Source organism: Pteronotus mesoamericanus, unplaced genomic scaffold (assembly GCF_021234165.1).
Source record: "Pteronotus mesoamericanus isolate MK-2021 breed Mesoamerican mustached bat unplaced genomic scaffold, CSHL_Meso_final contig_73, whole genome shotgun sequence".
Lineage (NCBI taxonomy): Eukaryota > Metazoa > Chordata > Mammalia > Chiroptera > Mormoopidae > Pteronotus > Pteronotus mesoamericanus.
In genome coordinates, this window is record NW_026555245.1 from 14,884,163 (window position 1) to 14,902,070 (window position 17,908).

Below are 17,908 nucleotides of genomic sequence, written 5' to 3' on the forward strand. Positions count from 1 at the left end.
TATAGAGGTGACCCAAGCAGGTTCAAAGATAATAATTGTAACTAATCTTTCATGAGGCACTCTACTTACCACTTCACATACATTATCTCACTTCATTGTCACTACAGCTGAATGAGGAAGGAATCATATTATGCCCATTATAGAGGGGAGGTACTGAGGCCAGAAGGAGGAAAGCTTACCCAGCCACTAAGAGACGGCGTTAGGCTGTCACACCAGGCCATTCGTCTCTGGAACACTAGAATGTAGATTTTTAACTACTAATGTGCAAGCCCCTGATACAAATAGATCCTGTCATTTTTTTACTGCAATTCTTTAGCAAAGGTTATCACCTATAGATTTCAACTTATTATTGGAGAAGTTCTTGGTTTAAGAAACAATGGGAAATTCTATTAACACTCTCCCCTCTAAATTTACTGGGGAAGGTCCTCAATATCTATCATTCCACAGAGCTTGAAGGACACAGGCCACAGAATGCCTCATTAAAAGCCCTGAAATTTAAAGCCTAAATCTATTTTTGTTGTGTTACACCTGCACTAGAATATATCCTGTCATCTGGGAAAATGCCTTTGGGGACTTTAGTGTCCTCTCTAGTTCAGCTGACATTCCCTTCTTTTTCATCTTTATAATATTTTTACCTATTTCATTATTTTCCATTATTGACCAATAATCACAGCCCTGTAGAGTTGTTCCATGATGCTACTTCAGAAACCTAGAGAGCCTCTGTGGAAACCCATGGCCAAGTTTAATTCTATGAAGTTGCTGGTAAGAGGGGCTATTTGGATTATTACATATAATAAATCCTCCTAAAGCATTATTTAATATTTCTAAGTTTACAAAAACCAAACTAACAAATACTTTAGTGTTTTCTTTATGCACTACACCATGCTAGGGACTGTGGATAAAACAAGAAAATAATATGACATAAACCTCATCCTCAGCATACTTAAAATTTAGTTAGGACAATAATATAACCATGGATAGTGAAATATTAGTTTAAAGTAGTGGAATTGTCATAATACTGCCGATGAGTAAGAAGACATCTAAGGTGTCCTCAGAATAATGACTAGAGCTGTCCAGAGAAAGTAGTAACCACCTGGTCAAAAAAGTGATGAGATTGAAGGTACTCCTGCAGGATAAGTAGAGTCTGCAGGCTTGACTGTAAAACACCTTGGCTGAAAAAAACATGGCTTTAACCAAGAACTCAAAAAGACAAGGCGAGATTGGTTAGAGGTGAACATGTTTGTTTCCTATTGCTGCTGTAACAAACTACCACAGACTTACTGGCTTAACAGAACAGAAATTTATTATCTAATAATTCTGTTGGTCAGAAGTCTAGAATAGGTTTTAGGGGCTAAAATCAAGGCATCAGTAGAGCTAAAATCAAGGCATTCCTTTTGGAGGCTTTAGAAGAGAATCTTTCCTGAGCTCTTCCAGCCTCTATGGGCCACCTGCATTCCCTGGCTCATGGCCCCTTCCTTCCTCTTCAGACCATATTATTCCAATCTCTGTTTATATCATCAAAATTCCTCTAATAAGGGCCCTGTGATTACATTGGGTCCACTGGAATAATCAAAAGTTATCTTCTCACCTCTAAACTAAATCACATCTGCAAGGTCCCTTTCACCAGTTAAGATAACATATTCACAGGTTCTGGGGAATTAGGACCTGGGCATCTGGTTGCGGGGCACAGGGTGGCTATTCTGTCAACTACAAATGAGTACCATATTGAAGAGGTTTTTAAGTGTAGACTTTTAAGTTTATCCTGCACAACATGAAACTATTGAACATTTCAGTCTGAGGAGTGACATCAGCAAAGTACAAAGTAAAAGGCAGAGCAATGGTCAGAAAACCAAGGAGGCAAGGGGACCGATACAGAGCGTTGAATCTATCACTGACAGTGTGTGTGTGTGGGGGGGGGGGTGTTTGTATTTCTATGTGTGTGTCATGTGTGAGCATGAGAGACCACCCACATGCCCACCCACATTTGTACTCGTGAACACAGCCTCAGCTTGTGAGCCTGCGCTAACTGGTTATTTGCTTATCCATGGAAAGCAGCTACCTAAAGAGGCCCACAAATTTCTTGCCTCCCAATATTCCTGCTGGAGCAGGAGTAATATGGAAGTGTTTTGGTTTCTGAGGAATCGGTATCATGTTTAAAACATGGGATATTCAGAGAGCTGGGAACTACCTCTCTAGACAACCTTCCAGGTATCCCAAAGGCATTTCCATTCTCAAGGAAATTTTTAAAAAGTAGTCTCTAATGGGCAATTATACAGGCTGTACTGATCTCCCAGAGTGGCTGCTTCCATGGACAGTAGGGAATATCTTGTGGTAGCAGCTGGGAGGAATGATTTGATTAACAAGAAGCCAGAGTGGCATTCAGAATAGAGCTGAGATGCTATTCATTAACTCTCCTCTCTGTCATTTGCCCTTTCCATATTGTCCTGAATTTGAAATAAGTTGTCACGCACAATGAGTTTTGATTCAAACGCTACTTTATTAGAGTTAGCTGTAGCCATGGCTTCACGTGGGTGTGAAATTAGAAAAATAAAAAGAAGACAAAAGACAAAAGCCCAAGAATCAAATGAATTAGCAGACTTGCAGTAATAGACCAAGAGATTTTTAGGGGGGTTCTCACTAACATTCAGCAAGGGCTGGAGTTACCTGCCTGGCAAAGCAAATTCAGGTAGTTCAGGAGTGAGCAAGCCCAAATGGTTTGGCAGCTCATTTGGGAGTCCTATCATCCATACAGTTGCTTATCTAGGGTAAAGTAATTAAGATGGATCAGATAGCTGCCTACTAAGACTTGATAACATGGAATTTTCAGAACAAAAGCATGTGTTTTCTGAAATGGGAGAGAAAATTATAATGCTCATGTTCAGACTCAGAGGAATTACAATAAAGTCTGAAGGGATGGACATTATGAAATGAAAATGTTTCCCTGTTTCCAAGGCAGAACGGTGCAGCAGCTATTATGGAGGTGTTTAACTGTGTGATGTTCAATAGCAAAGACAGATTCTCAGAAATAAGCCCAGAAGTCTCCGAGAGAAAACATAAATATTCAGCTGGTGCTTTTAGAGACTTGCTATTTTCTTTCTTAATTGTGTTTACCTTTTAAATAACAACAAACAGAAGCCAAAAACTTGGCAAAGAGAGGCTTTTTAAGGAGAATGTAATCTTTGGCTGCCAAATGAACATGCCTCTCTTTTTTACTTGGTTCTTTTCACTTTTATTTCCCTTTAAAAGTAACACTTCCCATTTTATTCATTCAAGAACATTTTGCCCTTCAGCCACCAAGAGGACTCAGACTTCAGAATGTGGGGGGTTCCAAAGAGGACAAGTCAAGGGCTGTGTTTTTTATTAGTATCATCGTTATTGTTATAGTATTGCATTCAATTATAATAAGCATCTTTTAAGACTCAGAGTATGGCGTATTAGAGATTCACTATATTGAGAGAAACATGCATAAACAAATAATGAATACACAATGTTATAAGGCATTTGTACTTAAAAATTACTACAAGAGTATTATCATCAAGGGAGATAACCTCTAGTGAATTTGTACTTGTGTTTGTCACCTTGAAGAAGTCCTTCACCCATACAGAAAACCAAATGGACTACAAGCTGTAGCAGCCTACACTTTCTGAACCTATTTCCCACACTTGGGGCCCTGGAGTCACTGGCATCTGGGGGTAATCACAGCAGTAATGAGGGAGAGAGCCTAAGAGAAGGTGATCTCCTGCCACCTGACATTTCTCCAGTACTTCATCTGGAAGTCACGAGGCTCCGTGTCTAGTTAGGTGTCTCCTGGGCACTATTCCTAATTTTATGGTTGTTAAACCCTCTTCCCTGTACACCCAGGGAGTATCTCTGGGGAAGTGAGTTCTAAAAGCAAAGCACAATCTTTTTTACATGTCATTCCTTTACAGCAGTGGAAGCTTGGCAAGAGCACTGAAGAACTGGAGGGGCACTTTTTTACTAAAAATCTGTTTCCCAAATTTAAAAAGTTCTGCCTCTTCTTACTGATTATATTTATCTAATCACCACAGACAAGATGAAGTTTGGGGAAACAGGAGGAAAGGCAAGCAGGCCAGCTGATGGTTTTAAAGACTTTGGACAGAGTACTTGAATTATCTCAAGATTTACAGACACTGAATGGAATGGGTATTCTTTGACCAACTGTGAGTCAGGCACTCTGCTAAATAATTGAAATATCTATCCCATTTGGTATACTCTTGAAAGTCAAATATGAGGTTCACAGCTATGAAAACTAAGGATATGCACAATATTATCCGAAAACATTATTGTTCCACAACCAGTGAGTGGCAAAGCCAGAGTTCGAATTCAGTCCTACTGACTCCAGGCCACTTCCCACCTTGACAATAATAACACTTGGGGCAGTTGGTAACACACAGTAGATGTTTCATAAGTGCTTATTAGCAGGTCATGGTTTCTGCTCTTGTCTTTTCCATTGTATTTATATTCAAGTCCGGTTTAAAACCAGCAACACTGAAAGGAAAAGAAATCAACAGAGACAAGAGGGAAGGGGGGGGGGGGGCAGGGAAAAGGAAGGGAAGGGGAAAGTCAAGGAACATATAGCAAGGACTCATGGACAAAACCAAAGGGGAAGAGCTGAGGGAGGGAAGGTGGGAGGGGGCAAGGGAAAGAGGTGGGGGGAAGGCAGAGACAAATGTATTTAAAAAGTAAATAAATTAATTAAAAAAAAATCAAATTCAAAAATAAAAAAATAAAAAAATAAAAGCATTTGCATTAAAAATAAAACTTCAGTCTTGACTTGCTGTGCTGCACCGTGGGAACACGGTGAAGGAGGCAGGCAACAGGGAAAATGGGTGGCTTTCAGGCTCGGATTCAGACATGAGATGGCACCTAGTGACAGGCCGCTGCAGGTATCAAAAGCTTTAGGTGGGGACAGTGCAGTGAGGCCCTTCCTGGGGACAGCAACAGCCTGTGCACTGGTATCACATTATCAGACCATTAAAGGTGCGGACTCAAGTGAAGAGAGAGTTTTTCCCATTCAGATGATGATAGCTCTCTTTAAAAACACAAGCAACAAAAATGTTTTAACCCCACCTCCCAAACCAAAGCCTTTTGAGTTTGGCCAGGGCAGCCAGAAACTGCCCTTTGCTGGAGGGAAGAAGGTTAATAACACACGGGGTATTGTGCTGCAAGAGCAGAACCAAGATGCAGAGGCCACTGACTTGGTATCTAGGAAATGTTAGGTACCATTGACAAAAGCAGACAACCCAAGACCTACAATTATTTACTTGCTAAGGAACTTTAGAAGGAGTTTCAAGAACAAACAAAAGAATTAGACAGAGAACTAAATGAATATATGTGTGGTGGCAAGAAATCAGGTTCAAAGGAAGAGAAAAATGGGCAAGGTCATCTCAAACAGAAATGACCTGTCAAAGACAGACTATGGGACGGACCAGAAATGAACTATTGAGATTGGTATGAGATCACATAAGACAATTCTCAGAAGTGGCTGACGAGATGTCTTTCAGGTTTCAGGAGCCAAAGAAAAGATCTGATAGACTAAGTAGTGATATAATTAGAAAGAAAAAGGCAATTGAACTTCTGACGGAAACTGCTGAAGCTGAAAAAAATGGTGGCCTTTTTATAATGAATGGTTGTCGAAGAAGAATGCCAGGTGAAGTCTTCCTGAATCTCCTGAAAAACATCTTTATATCAGTGAGGAACAAATTAAGGATTTTTTTTACATTGAAAATCCAATGAAGCATGAAAGTAACAATGCTGTGGGAAGAGAACATAAGTGTTGGGGAAACAGATGAAACAAGCTATTGTATTAAAAGTCTAAATATCGAGGATGATGATACATCGTGAAACTATTCCAAGTGACATAAATGAGGCCCTGGCCTCTCTGGATGAATCACAGAAAGGACATGGAGAAACAAAGTTGGATGCAGGGGAGGCCATCGGGGATGAACATTCTCATGATTTGGACATTTTCTAGTACATTTTGAGGAATAAACCTCTCTAAAATAACATTGTAATTAACCATTGCTACTGAAAAAATTTAAATAAAACTTCAAAATTTGGAAGAATTGTTACTATAAGAAGTAAATCATTAAAACTTTTACTTATATATGATATGCATATCAGTACATAGCACATACACCCATATCTAGTTAACACCAAGTTTCTACAGATTGTCAACATCTCTCTCTGCTTTAAGCATGTATTACAGCGAATCTATTTGCCTTGCTGACCTATTGTAATTTATATATTTTTCTTATTATTTTCTATTTAAAATTTACTACCCTTAGGTGGAAATGTTGAATTACTAAAAACCAAAGCTTCCTAGGGTTAAAAATGTGCATTTCTCTTAGTACAATCTTGGCTATGTTTATTTACATGATTAAAAAAATGATTAATCCTCAGTGCTCTCCAAATTCTCCATTAACTCATATATGAAGTGCACCCTGTTGTCTGAGACCCTCGGCATTTCCCAGTTCTTTATCTTTATTCTGAGAAAAGCATACCGTTGCATAAGCAAACATTTATGTTGCCCTGATTCTTAGTTGGGCAACCTTCAAATGACACTGTCAAACTGTTCAATGAGAGTCTTAGGAGTTCATCTGGTATGGAAACTCACTTAGTAGATATTATGCCACTGACTAATTGGTATTGTCCAGGTAAGTTGTCAGGGATAATGATATATTGTCATTGACATCATTATTATACTTTTCTAGGATACCAAATATACTAGATGCCAAACAACAATCATAGAGCTTCCCCTACAATGATCTTGCAGGTACCCCTTGAGCTTGTTATATGAATTTGAAGAAAGAGATTCAAAGCATTGACAAAGACTTGGATTCTATACACAGAAAAGAAACATGGCGACTGAAGGTTAATGGGGCTTATCCCATAGAAAATTTTCCCAGATTAGGAACTTGTATGCAGAGAGTTGCTATCTCACTTGATACTGTCAGATACACTGGGATAGCAATGGTCAAAAATCTTGGATTCTAGTCCTTGCACATTCCCTGATTTTCTATGGGACCTCAAATAAATCACTTTACCTCTCTAGGTCTCAAATTTCCCATCTATAAAATAGGAACAGCTAACACCATGTCATTCAAGTTATAAAATTACTGTGAAGATCAAGTGGGATGGTATACATGAACATGAACTAAAAAGTATTGAGAACTAGAGATGTTAACTGCTACTGAAATTATCATTATACAGCCTTGTGGGATAGTGGAGGACATCTAAAGACAGGAGCATGAAATATAAATAAAAATAAAAATAATTGGATGAGACAAGGGAATGACATAACGCTAAAAAAAAAAAAAAAGTCCTCAGTCTTCCTGTAATCTCTTCTGTAACACAGAAACTGCCTCCAAGAGACTACCCCTCCCCCAGCCCTGGCTGGGTGCCTCAGTTCATCCGCTGATTGGAGCATCATCTTGTCCACCAAAAGGTCAACCCAGTTCAATTCCTGATCAGGGCACATACCTATGCTGAGATTGGATTGTGTGGGACACAACTGATCGATGTTTCTCTCCCACACTTCTCTCTCTCTCTCCCTCCCTTTCTCCCTCCCCCCACCCCTGCCCATTCTTCTCTCTCTAAAGTCATATATCCACAGGTGATGATTAAAAAGTTTTGTTAGCTAAACACAGAGGAGTATCACCTAGGTAAGAGAAGTATGTGATTCTCCTTTGTTTTCAGTCATTCTAAGAACTTTGAGAACAAAAGGATATAATACATGGAAACAGGGGCTGATATAGCTGCTGGAAGGGCTGCAGAAGAAAAAGTCAGGGGAAAAATTACTGCTTGTTTTCAAGAACTCTGGAAGTACAGGAAACACGGACAAGCTATTGATGATCTTAAATATGTGTCTTCAACTTCCAGCTGTCCCACAGAAAGCCCATGGCAAAACCTTCCCTAGGCTTCTGTTATATTCACCTGGCTTCTTCTCTTCTCATATTTCCTGCAAGTAGTTCCCAGTGGCATAATTCCTATTGCAATTTAGTTGGCAAGGGACCCTAGGCAGTGAGGTCCCAGGCTTCTCCCCAAGGATGAGGAGTGATACATAGTTGACCAGAGACAAGCTCACACCCTACTGTTCTTCATAATCATTTCTTTAATAACACTTGGATAAAAAGACTAATGTTACAAACCAAGGATTCCAAATGTTAAATCAGAAGTATTTGAGAGGGGGAAACAAGGCTTTTTTCCTGTACTCTCATATGTTACACTATTTTGATAACTCAAATTTTCAGTGATTAGGAGTTGAAATATTAATTTAATAAGACCTTTAAAAAAAACAACATAAAAGGTACATGTCAAATGTAAGACTTGTCCCCAAATCATTGCTGATAATAATGTAAAGATTAGGCTTAAGGAAACATGATGTTACTCATATTTCTAGTTCTAGTGGAAGTTGGAAATCCTCATTCCTTCTCACATACCTCTGCACCAGCGGTTTTGAACCGGTGTGCTGCAAGGATTTTGAAAACCTGCAATGCCTGGCTATTTAGTCAGGGTCACTGACCTCCTTTCCCTTAGTGTCAAGTCTTAAAAAATGACAACAGCCACCACAACAATAGTTTTCAGACTAGTATATCTATTTTTTTGTCAGATGGGCAAAAAATATTTGTTTTTTGGTGTGCTGTAGAATTTTAGTAATTACTTTGTGTGTGTCATGAGATGAAAAAGGGTGAAAATCACTTCTCTACACACTTATATCTGATCCTTTAAAAAAAATTGGGTCAAGATCAAGACATTTCACTCCACTACCAAAGAGGCCTGGTAGACATGCTCAAGGATGTTGTATTGGTCGCTGAGTTATCGGAGTGATGGAGACAAAGTTTCACTGTCCATAGCAGAGACGGAAAGGGGAAGAGGGACTGTCACAGCCTCTCTTTTTACATGGGCTTCCTTATAATATACTAGGGAGGAGTAGAGAATTTTCCGGGGGGTTTTTTGTTCGTTTGTTTCCTTCTGCTCTCTTCTGACCTTTGTTCCCAGAGTGGAGGTGGTTCACTTCCTCTTGGAAGAAGCATAATCTTCTATCTGTATTTCTTTTTGGGATGCTGCTTCTTCAGGGATGCTTCTGATGCCCTGGCCTCAGAAGACTCAGCGAGGTTTAAATCTGTAGTAGGCATTACAGAAAATGTCTCTCTACCTTCCTCTTTGAGGTCTCCAGCTGGCTCTGAATGAAAGGTGTGCAGTAGCGGCACAGTCAGATCTGAGATTTGGGGTTGGACAAATCTTCCTTTTTTAAGTGATATGGCTTCTACCTAGGGCCTCTTCCAATTCACTGAAGAGTTCTACACTGGAGTTTAGGGGTTATGTGTACAAATTTCATTTGAGATTTGGTGGGGAGCAATGGCCAATTTATGACCCAAGTTCTTGGGTCCTTAGCCAAAATCTGTAGAAATCTTACTTTGTTTTGAATAAAGCCATTTTTATTGTCTACAAAATAATTTCCAAAAAATGTAGCATATAATCAGTGTTGAACAATTAGCATATGTTGCCCATTATTAGGAGTAGAAGTCTGAACACTGCTGCCCCCTGCATCTTGGTATCGGAGTTGCAAGGAAAAGACAATGTGGTCAATCCATGGATGGAACAGTTCTTTCTTCACATAGAGGAGAAACAGAGCAAGACCAGCTTCAGTAGTAAGTTTCAGTCACCCGTAGCCAATGGCCACATGCTGCACTACATGCACCCAATTGTGACACAGAACAAAGAGCCCCATCTATCCCCCACAAGGGACAGATATAGCAGTGGAGTTAGCCAGTTGTCTTATAACACATACTCATAAGTAGAGCAAAGGAATACACGAAGAGCCTGAAACAAAGACATATTCCCACACAAGAGTAAAGTCCCACACAGGCTATGAGCACTTCTAATTTATTTTTATTTTTTTGTAAGAAAGTACTCTAGGCTCAAGGCCCATTCTTACTGCTGCTGAGTGGGGATTGAAAAACTGCATGCATAATCAGGATTCTTTAAAAAATATTTTTATGGTTTCTGAAGACAGTATGTATGCGCTCATGAGAAAACATTTTAAAATGCTTGACAATTTCGCAAATTTTTCTGGAAATGGTATTGTATCTTTAACTGAGTGTGTTTTTTGGAAGGGAGGGGGTGTTTGTGTTTTTGTTTTTTGTTTGTTTCTTTTTTGAGATTAGAAGATTACCCAAACAATCTTCTCCAGGGCTGATTGGTTCAATCTGAAGTAGGTTTCACTTTGAAAGAATGTCCGGCAAATACCATGCCCCAATCATAAATGCTAACATGCCAGCCTCTCAGCAGACCTTCATCTGGTTACATGACCCTGAAAAGCAAAAGCACTTTGAAACAGACGGACCATTACATGAAACATTCTTGGGTAGATTCCTCACCATGGGAAAATAAAAGAGAATATTTGAGGGTATGTCATAGACCTTGTCTTTTGTTTGTGATATATAAGTTCTGTTGAGTAGAAATGAAGCAAGAAACGTTTTGGGTCCTACAGCTATGGACCACCATTCAAATTTTACAAATATACCCTCTTAGCCAGAAAAGAAACACGTATTTTTCAGTCTGTTTCCATTTTATTTGAGTCAGTAGAGAAATCATTTTTCTAGCACTTGGCATAGTTGCAGAAAAAATGGTTTAAATGTTTTATCACTGGTCACTTCCTTGCTTAAAGATTCCTTCAATGGCTCGCCCTTATTTTCTGTATAAAGGCCAACATTTTTTTAGGTGGCTCAACTAGATCTTTCAGCAACTCATCTCCCAATGACCTACCACAGGTTTTCTTCATTGCAGCCTCACTGAATGGCTGCCATTTCCCCCATACTTATGCTCACTTGCTAACCCCTCTGTATGGCTCCAGATCTTTCCCTTTCCCCCTCGCTTATTTAATCTTCCAAATGAATTTCTACTTACCCTTAAAGCAAATAGATTTTAAGTGTCTCTAAAAATTGGCTATGCCTTATTCATCTCCAAATTCCTGGTGCCCATCAGAAAGCCAGTATATGAGAGGAACTCAAAACAATCCAACAATTGCTATGTCTGAAATGAGCTTTACAATTGGACATTTTCTCTCTTATCTTTGCCGTAATGTCAAGAGTCTTCTGCTTATATAATATAAACAATCATTCAAAAATTGCTCATTTAATTTCTGTGACATCTCACTAGCATGAGTCTTTTTGGCCATTCCTAAAATCCCTATTAAAAGCTATTTTATGAATTTCACATAAAAAATATGTCCTAACATACCACTTAAGAATTCAACATAATTGCAGTTGTAGGAGCAAAACCATTCCCTGTCTATGGGTTCAGACTGCAAGATGAGCAACAAAATTTTGCTGCTAAAAAAAAAAAGTGCTTTCATTAGTGCCACAAATTCATCAAATACAAAAATATTAGTTGAAAGACAGTAAGCAAATCTTTTAAGGAAGAAATTTAGGCTCATTGATGGTTAGGAGAATGGCGCTTTTCTATTCACCGCATTGCATTTGTTTTCTGGAGGCAGAATCAAACCTTCTTGGATGCTGGGTCCCAGGGAGCCTCCTGACCCTGAGCATTTTGTTCTGCCCCAGAGAAGCCATTGTCAGGACAGAGTCAGCCTTGGGTTAGAGAGAAGCTTTGTTGAACTGATCAGAAATTCCAGAAGGCTGAAATGCAGTGAAACAAGTCATGGCTTATTTGAATGTTTATGAATTGGTTGGTTGGTTTACATAGAATTCCTTTCTCATTACCAAAACACTTGTCATGTAGAACAGTAATAGGAAGCAGGAAAGAACAAGCCGGCCTTCCAGAAGAAATGCTTTAGTTCTGCAAAATATGTATTTCCCTGAAAGTTACTTCAACGATACAAGAATAGACTATAACAGAAATATTATCAATGAGTTTTACTGCCCCTCAGTTAATATAAATAACAATACTTACATTCTGGCCTGTTTCTGAAATTCTAAAAAGATATTAATGGTACAGTATGCCTGACTTAAGTGTGTTTAGTGAGGAAGAGCTAGTAATATAATGGACTAAATAGGAATTGAATGTTATTACCATATTTTGCCATATATAATACACAACCAGATTTTTGGGTGCATTATACATGGGGATTATTATACCCATGGTAGAGAATCATACCCGTGTATACTGTGCATCCTTATTTTTTCCTCAAAAATTTTGGAAAAAAAGGTGTGCAGTATACATGGCAAAATACAGGTATATTTGAAAGATTTAGTTTACCTCTTAATGTTGTACCTACTTTCCTTGATCTTTTACATGGATAATACATATGTTGACATTAATAACAAGCTCCGCTAATCCAAAATTTGATTGCTTTACAGGGTAATAGAATTCTGTCACTATATTATTTTTTTCAATTAACTTGGTCATATGGTTTGCAGATTTGGAGTTACTTAAATATGAAAATGAAAATTGCTCAAGAAGTTTATCATCATTATTTGTTGACATTCTACATATCCACTAAATACTAATTAAACATTTACTAAAGTTGAATCCTAAAATGTGAAACCTATCATTTCCCTTAAGTTGATTGAATCAGAATATTTTCTTATATATTGAAGGAAACCTTGAAGCCTGAATAATTGAAGAACAAGTCAAATATAAAAACAATGTAGATGTGCTTCAAGAAAAGACTTCAAGGCAGTGGAGAGGTTGGATAAGATTTAGCAGGACTTTTCAGAATCCTAATTTCAGTGAATTCATAGGTCAGGATGTTAGGCTTCTCCTCTTCACTGTGGTTAACTGCATTTGCCTGATGACCTGTCTGCCCATTAACTGTGGAGCAACCTCCAATAGGGCAAATGGTTTAAGTAGTTTGGGAAAAATCTGTGTCAAAGTGATTCTAGGTCCAACATTATGCTGTGAGTGCACCAGAAGCAGAGACTACTTTGGGAACTGGCCACCTACAGTGAACAGTAGCCAGAATATCAACTGCTTGAGCAGTGGAAATTCAGTTTGCTGATTCTAAATCCCTAATGAGGGTGATGTTTGTTTAATAGTCTCTCAACTAACCAAGTCATGTTTCTGAAGACAGCCTCTCCAATTGTTAACAGATTCATTAATCTTTAACCTACAGCCCAGATGCTGATCACAGTCTCAGTTCTTTACAGATATATCAAACCAGAGGGCATGTTATCCTCCAAAAACATGACAGCTATCAGAGGGCTCTTTGGTTTTTAAGCTTAGTGTATCAATAGAGAGATAGACAATAAAAGTTCAGAATAGGGCTGAATGCCTAGAGTTAGAACCATTACAGTATATTTTGTTTTCAACAGTGTTCAGACTAGCACAGGTGATTCAAAATGTTTCTTCCTATTTGTTTTTTGCAAACTAAAAGGTAATTTTTTTTTAATTTATATTTGAGAAGGGTTCTTAAGGAATAAATTTCTTTCAAATCTAGGAGAAAGAAACGGTGTGTTTTAAACATAAGCTGAGAAGATATATTTGTTAGCTGGAACTCTTTTTATGGGAATGAATAGAATTTTAGTGTTCTACCTGAAAGCTAAGAAAAAGATGAGCTTTTTGAGGGTGAGAATAAAAATTTGCTGTTCTTTATAGAATCAAGTCATGCTAAGAGATTGAGCGGTATTCCTGTGTACTTTTATAAATAGAAAAAGAAAAGCAGGAACAACTGAAGGGTTTTACAAGTGGTATATCTTATAATGGTAACTTTTCTTATTTAGTTTTACCACAAAAAGTTTTGGGGAAAGTGCAGAAAACAGGTATGTGTTAACAGTGAAAATAAAACTTGAAACTGAAAACTATGGTTATGTTTTCCTGTATAAAATACTCACCGACTTTGTCTTGTCATTTTTCTCACACTTACACCTGGCCTCCTTCCCCCAACACACTTGGCTCAGTTTCAGATATAAATGCCATGAAAGCGCCTGGCAGTTACTGTAAATGGTGCCACAGAGCCTCCAGAAGTAGGTCAGCTTTCTTGATTGTCTTCCCTTCCCCCTCCTCTGAGCTGGCCTGCAGAGCCAAGATAATTTTTAATCTCATTTTGAATGGCAACAAAAGAAAGAACAAAAATGTTCTTTATGGAAGAACCCCCTTTGTTCCCTACATTACCAGGAGATAATTTTCTAAATTACAAAAAAGTGAATACAAAATAAAAATAGTGAATACCCTTGGTTTCTAAATTAGGACTTACAATACTTACAATTCTGTGAAAAGCTTTGGAGAAGGGCAAAAAAAATTTTTTTTAAGTGGGGTTATAGAGAGCACAGGCTTTTGACCTAGAAAAATCTTTGTATTGCTTCACTAAAGAAGATATCCGAAAGCTCAAAAATAGAAGTTCAATCTCATTAATTGTCAAGAAGATGCATAGTAAAACCACAGTAAGATATCACTCTACACCTATAAAACAGATACAATGAAAACAAAGAAATGAAATTTCCAAACTCTACTGATGACAGTATTAATTGTACAACTGTTTTCTGTTTTATGCTGTATTCTAAAGCTGGCTATATTCATATCTGATGAGACAGAAACTCCACTTGTAGGTATATACCAAATAAAAATGCATACATGTTCACCAAATAGTGTTGGTAGGATGTTTATAACAGTACTATTGGTTAAAGCTTAAATCTAGAACTACTCAAGTGTCTATCAACAGTAGATTGCATATATAAATTGTGGTAAATTTACAAATGGAATGCCATATAGCAGTAAGAATAAAGGATTTTTCTCTTCACACAGCAACATGAATGGATCTCATAAGTATAGTGTTGAGTGGGAGAGGCCAAATACAAAGGGTTTTAGATTGTATGATTCCTTATATTGAGTTGGCCTAAAAGTTTGCTCTCTTCCATAAGAAGGCTCTAGTAGCACTTATCTTTAACTTCATTTGAAACAATTTTGTTAGATTGTATTGTGACAGTTGTCATATCAATGTGCATTGAAAAAAACTTATCAACTTTGGTGAATTTTTGTGTATCCACTTTAACACTGAAGATGGAAAAAAATAGACATTTTCAGCACATTATTCTTTATTATTTCAAGAAAGGTAAAAATGCAACTGAAACGCAAAACAAAGATTTGTGCGGTGTCTGGAAAAGGTGCTGTGATTCATCAAACACATCAAAAGCGGTCTGCAAAGTTTCCTGCTGGAGATTTCTCACTGAATGATGCTCCATGGTTGGGAGGACCAGTTGAGGCTGATAACTATCAAATCGAAATACTCATTGAGAACAGTCAGCATTATACCACCCAGGAGACAGCCAACATATTCAAAATATCCAAATCAATAAAGTTATTGGTGAAAGTATTTTATAGAAAAAAACTAAATGAACATTTTGGCCAACACAATATATAAACTACAAAAACCGGAAAGGCTATTCTATTATTAAAAGTCAGACTGTATCGGGTGCATTCAGGGTGGTAAGGCCTGTATAAAGGACCCATGGACAAACAGAAGTGGGGTAGGATTGAGGGTGGGAGGTGGGGGCTGGTAGGGCGGGGGAGGGTGGTGGGGAGGAAATGGAGACAACTGTACTTGAACGAAAATAAAAAAATAACATCCCCCCCCAAAAAAGAAGTCAGGTGATTTGGGGGGTGATGATATGACTAGAAAGGAGCAAGTGAGGAGATTTTAGGTACAGGTAAAATTCTGTTTCATTGAGTGCTGGTTACATGAGTGTGTTCAGTGTATGAAAATCCATCTATATATGTATAAACTTTCTTAGCTTTAAAAATTCTGGTTCCCCCTATCACTGTGTATCCTTATCTATGATAAATATCTGCTCTATTCCAGTATTCTGAGTGCTTTATAGATAGTTACAACCCTAAAAGATAGTTACAATTATTATCATCCCTGTTTAACAGACGAGGAAACTGATGCATGGAGAAGTACATATCGTATTTTGCCATGTATAATGTGCACCCACTTTTTGTGCACATTATACATGGGATTATTATACCTATGGTATGTAATCATTATACCCATGTATAATGAGCAACCTTTATTTTCCTACAAAATTTGGGTAAAAAAATGTACATTATACATGGCAAAATGCGGTAACTTGCCTGAGGTCCTATGGCTGGGGCATGTTGAAACTGGGTTTTTAACTTAGCCTGCTTTTCTGTGGGCTCAGTTTCCTTATCGCTATACTGTGCTGCTTCCCTAGGAACTTAACATCTGTGAACTACCATTTATTAAATTGGGATATTAATACATCCAGAGTTGCCCTAAGGGTTAAATGATATAAAACATGTCAGCTATCTAGCCCCCAAGGTACTTAACTAATGCTGACTAAAAACATGACTACTTCACTTTTCTGACCAGAGTTAACCCAAGGTCTTCTCTGTTCAGAGTCAACAAGGTTTGTCATTCACATACTTCTCTCTCCCTTTTTTTCTGGTTTCGTTCAGTGTCCTCACTTCCCTGCTCCATGTCTGTCCTCCTGTGGATGCCGCTAGCCAGTTCCTCCTGCTAACTAGGGTGGTCCTGCACAAATAGTACAGAACCTCTTCAATTTTAAATTTAATTCAGAATTAACTTGTTCTAGTAGTTGTTAAGTGACAAACACTTATCTGATATTATTCCACCGAGGTAAACAATTCACATTTTAACAATAGTCAGCCAAAAGCCAAATAAGGGAACTTAATGTTGAAAGATTTAAGCCAGGAGCTATTTGGGGAAATATTTTGGGGTTAGATAGGGATTTTTTGTAGTAACAAGAATATTTCTAGGCATTTCACATTATACACAGTAATCTACAGGGACATGATTTCCTTGAATCTTCAAAGTGATCTAGAAGGGTAGATAGTAATAGCATTTTGTTTATTGTAAGATGAAAAAGCTGGTGTTTAATAGATTTATATTTATTCATTTGACAAATACAGAGCAACTACCCTGTACCAAATATTGTTCAGGAGCTTACATTCTTAAAAAAGGAGAGGGACCATAAACAAATAACGCACAAATATATAAAGATAATTTCAATGGTAGTTAGTGCTGTGAAAAAAGTAGTATAACACAATGACAGGGTCGGAAAAGACTGGCAAGGCTGGGTAGGAGCTCTTTTGTCCTGAGAGCTTAAAGCCTCTCCAGTGCTTCCTCAGTTCCTTGAAAACAACATTGCTCCACTCTGGATACACATTAGAATTACCTGGGAGCTATCAGAAAATACCTATGTCCATGCTCCAACCCCAGAGAGATTTTTCCATGAGGCATGCTACCTTTAAAAGCAAAAAAACAATTGAATGTGGCCCAAAGAATGAAGTGCTTGCTCCTGTTGATGCCTAACATTTAATGGAAAACATGGACACAACTGCACTGATTTCTGATTACTAACCTAGTTGTATTGAGGCTTTTCTGTGTTGTCTTCCCCCCCCCCCATTTTCCTGTGAGGGAGTAACCTGTCTCTGTGCAATGGCAGAAGATAAAAACCTTCAGAACATAAATGAATGTAAAGATTTCTTTGCAAACCACAAAAGATCATTATTAAAATTTTATTTATTTTTTATTATTTTTTAAATTTATTTACTTTTTAAATACATTTGTCTCTGCCTCCCCCCCACCTCTTTCCCTTGCCCCTTCCCTCCTTCCCTCCCTCAGCTCATCCCCTTTGGTTTTGTCCATGAGTCCTTGCTATATGTTCCTTGACTTTCCCCTTCCCTTCCCTTTCCCTGCCCCCCGCCCTTCCCTCTTGTCTCTCTTGATTTCTTTTCCTTTCAGTGTTGCTGGTCTTATTTTCCTTGCATCTTTGCATTGTTGGTTAGGTTCCGCTTATAGGTGAGATCATATGGTATTTGTCTTTCACTCCCTGGGTTATTTCGCTTAGCATCATGCTCTCCAGTTCCATCCATGCTGTCGTGAAGTTTAGTACTTCTTTTTTTCTTTCTGCTGCGTAGTATTCCATTGTGTATATGTACCATA

At 38.1% G+C, this 17,908-nt stretch overlaps 1 protein-coding gene and 1 pseudogene across 4 annotated transcripts in view; both read left to right on the forward strand.

The window, feature by feature from the left end:
- Nucleotides 1-5,995, forward strand: part of LOC129078457 (phosphorylated adapter RNA export protein-like) — a 122,508-nt pseudogene extending 116,513 nt beyond the window's left edge.
- The window catches only part of TRPM3 (transient receptor potential cation channel subfamily M member 3), a 493,648-nt gene that overhangs the window by 144,606 nt on the left and 331,134 nt on the right, over nt 1-17,908 (forward strand). The window lies entirely within an intron of this gene.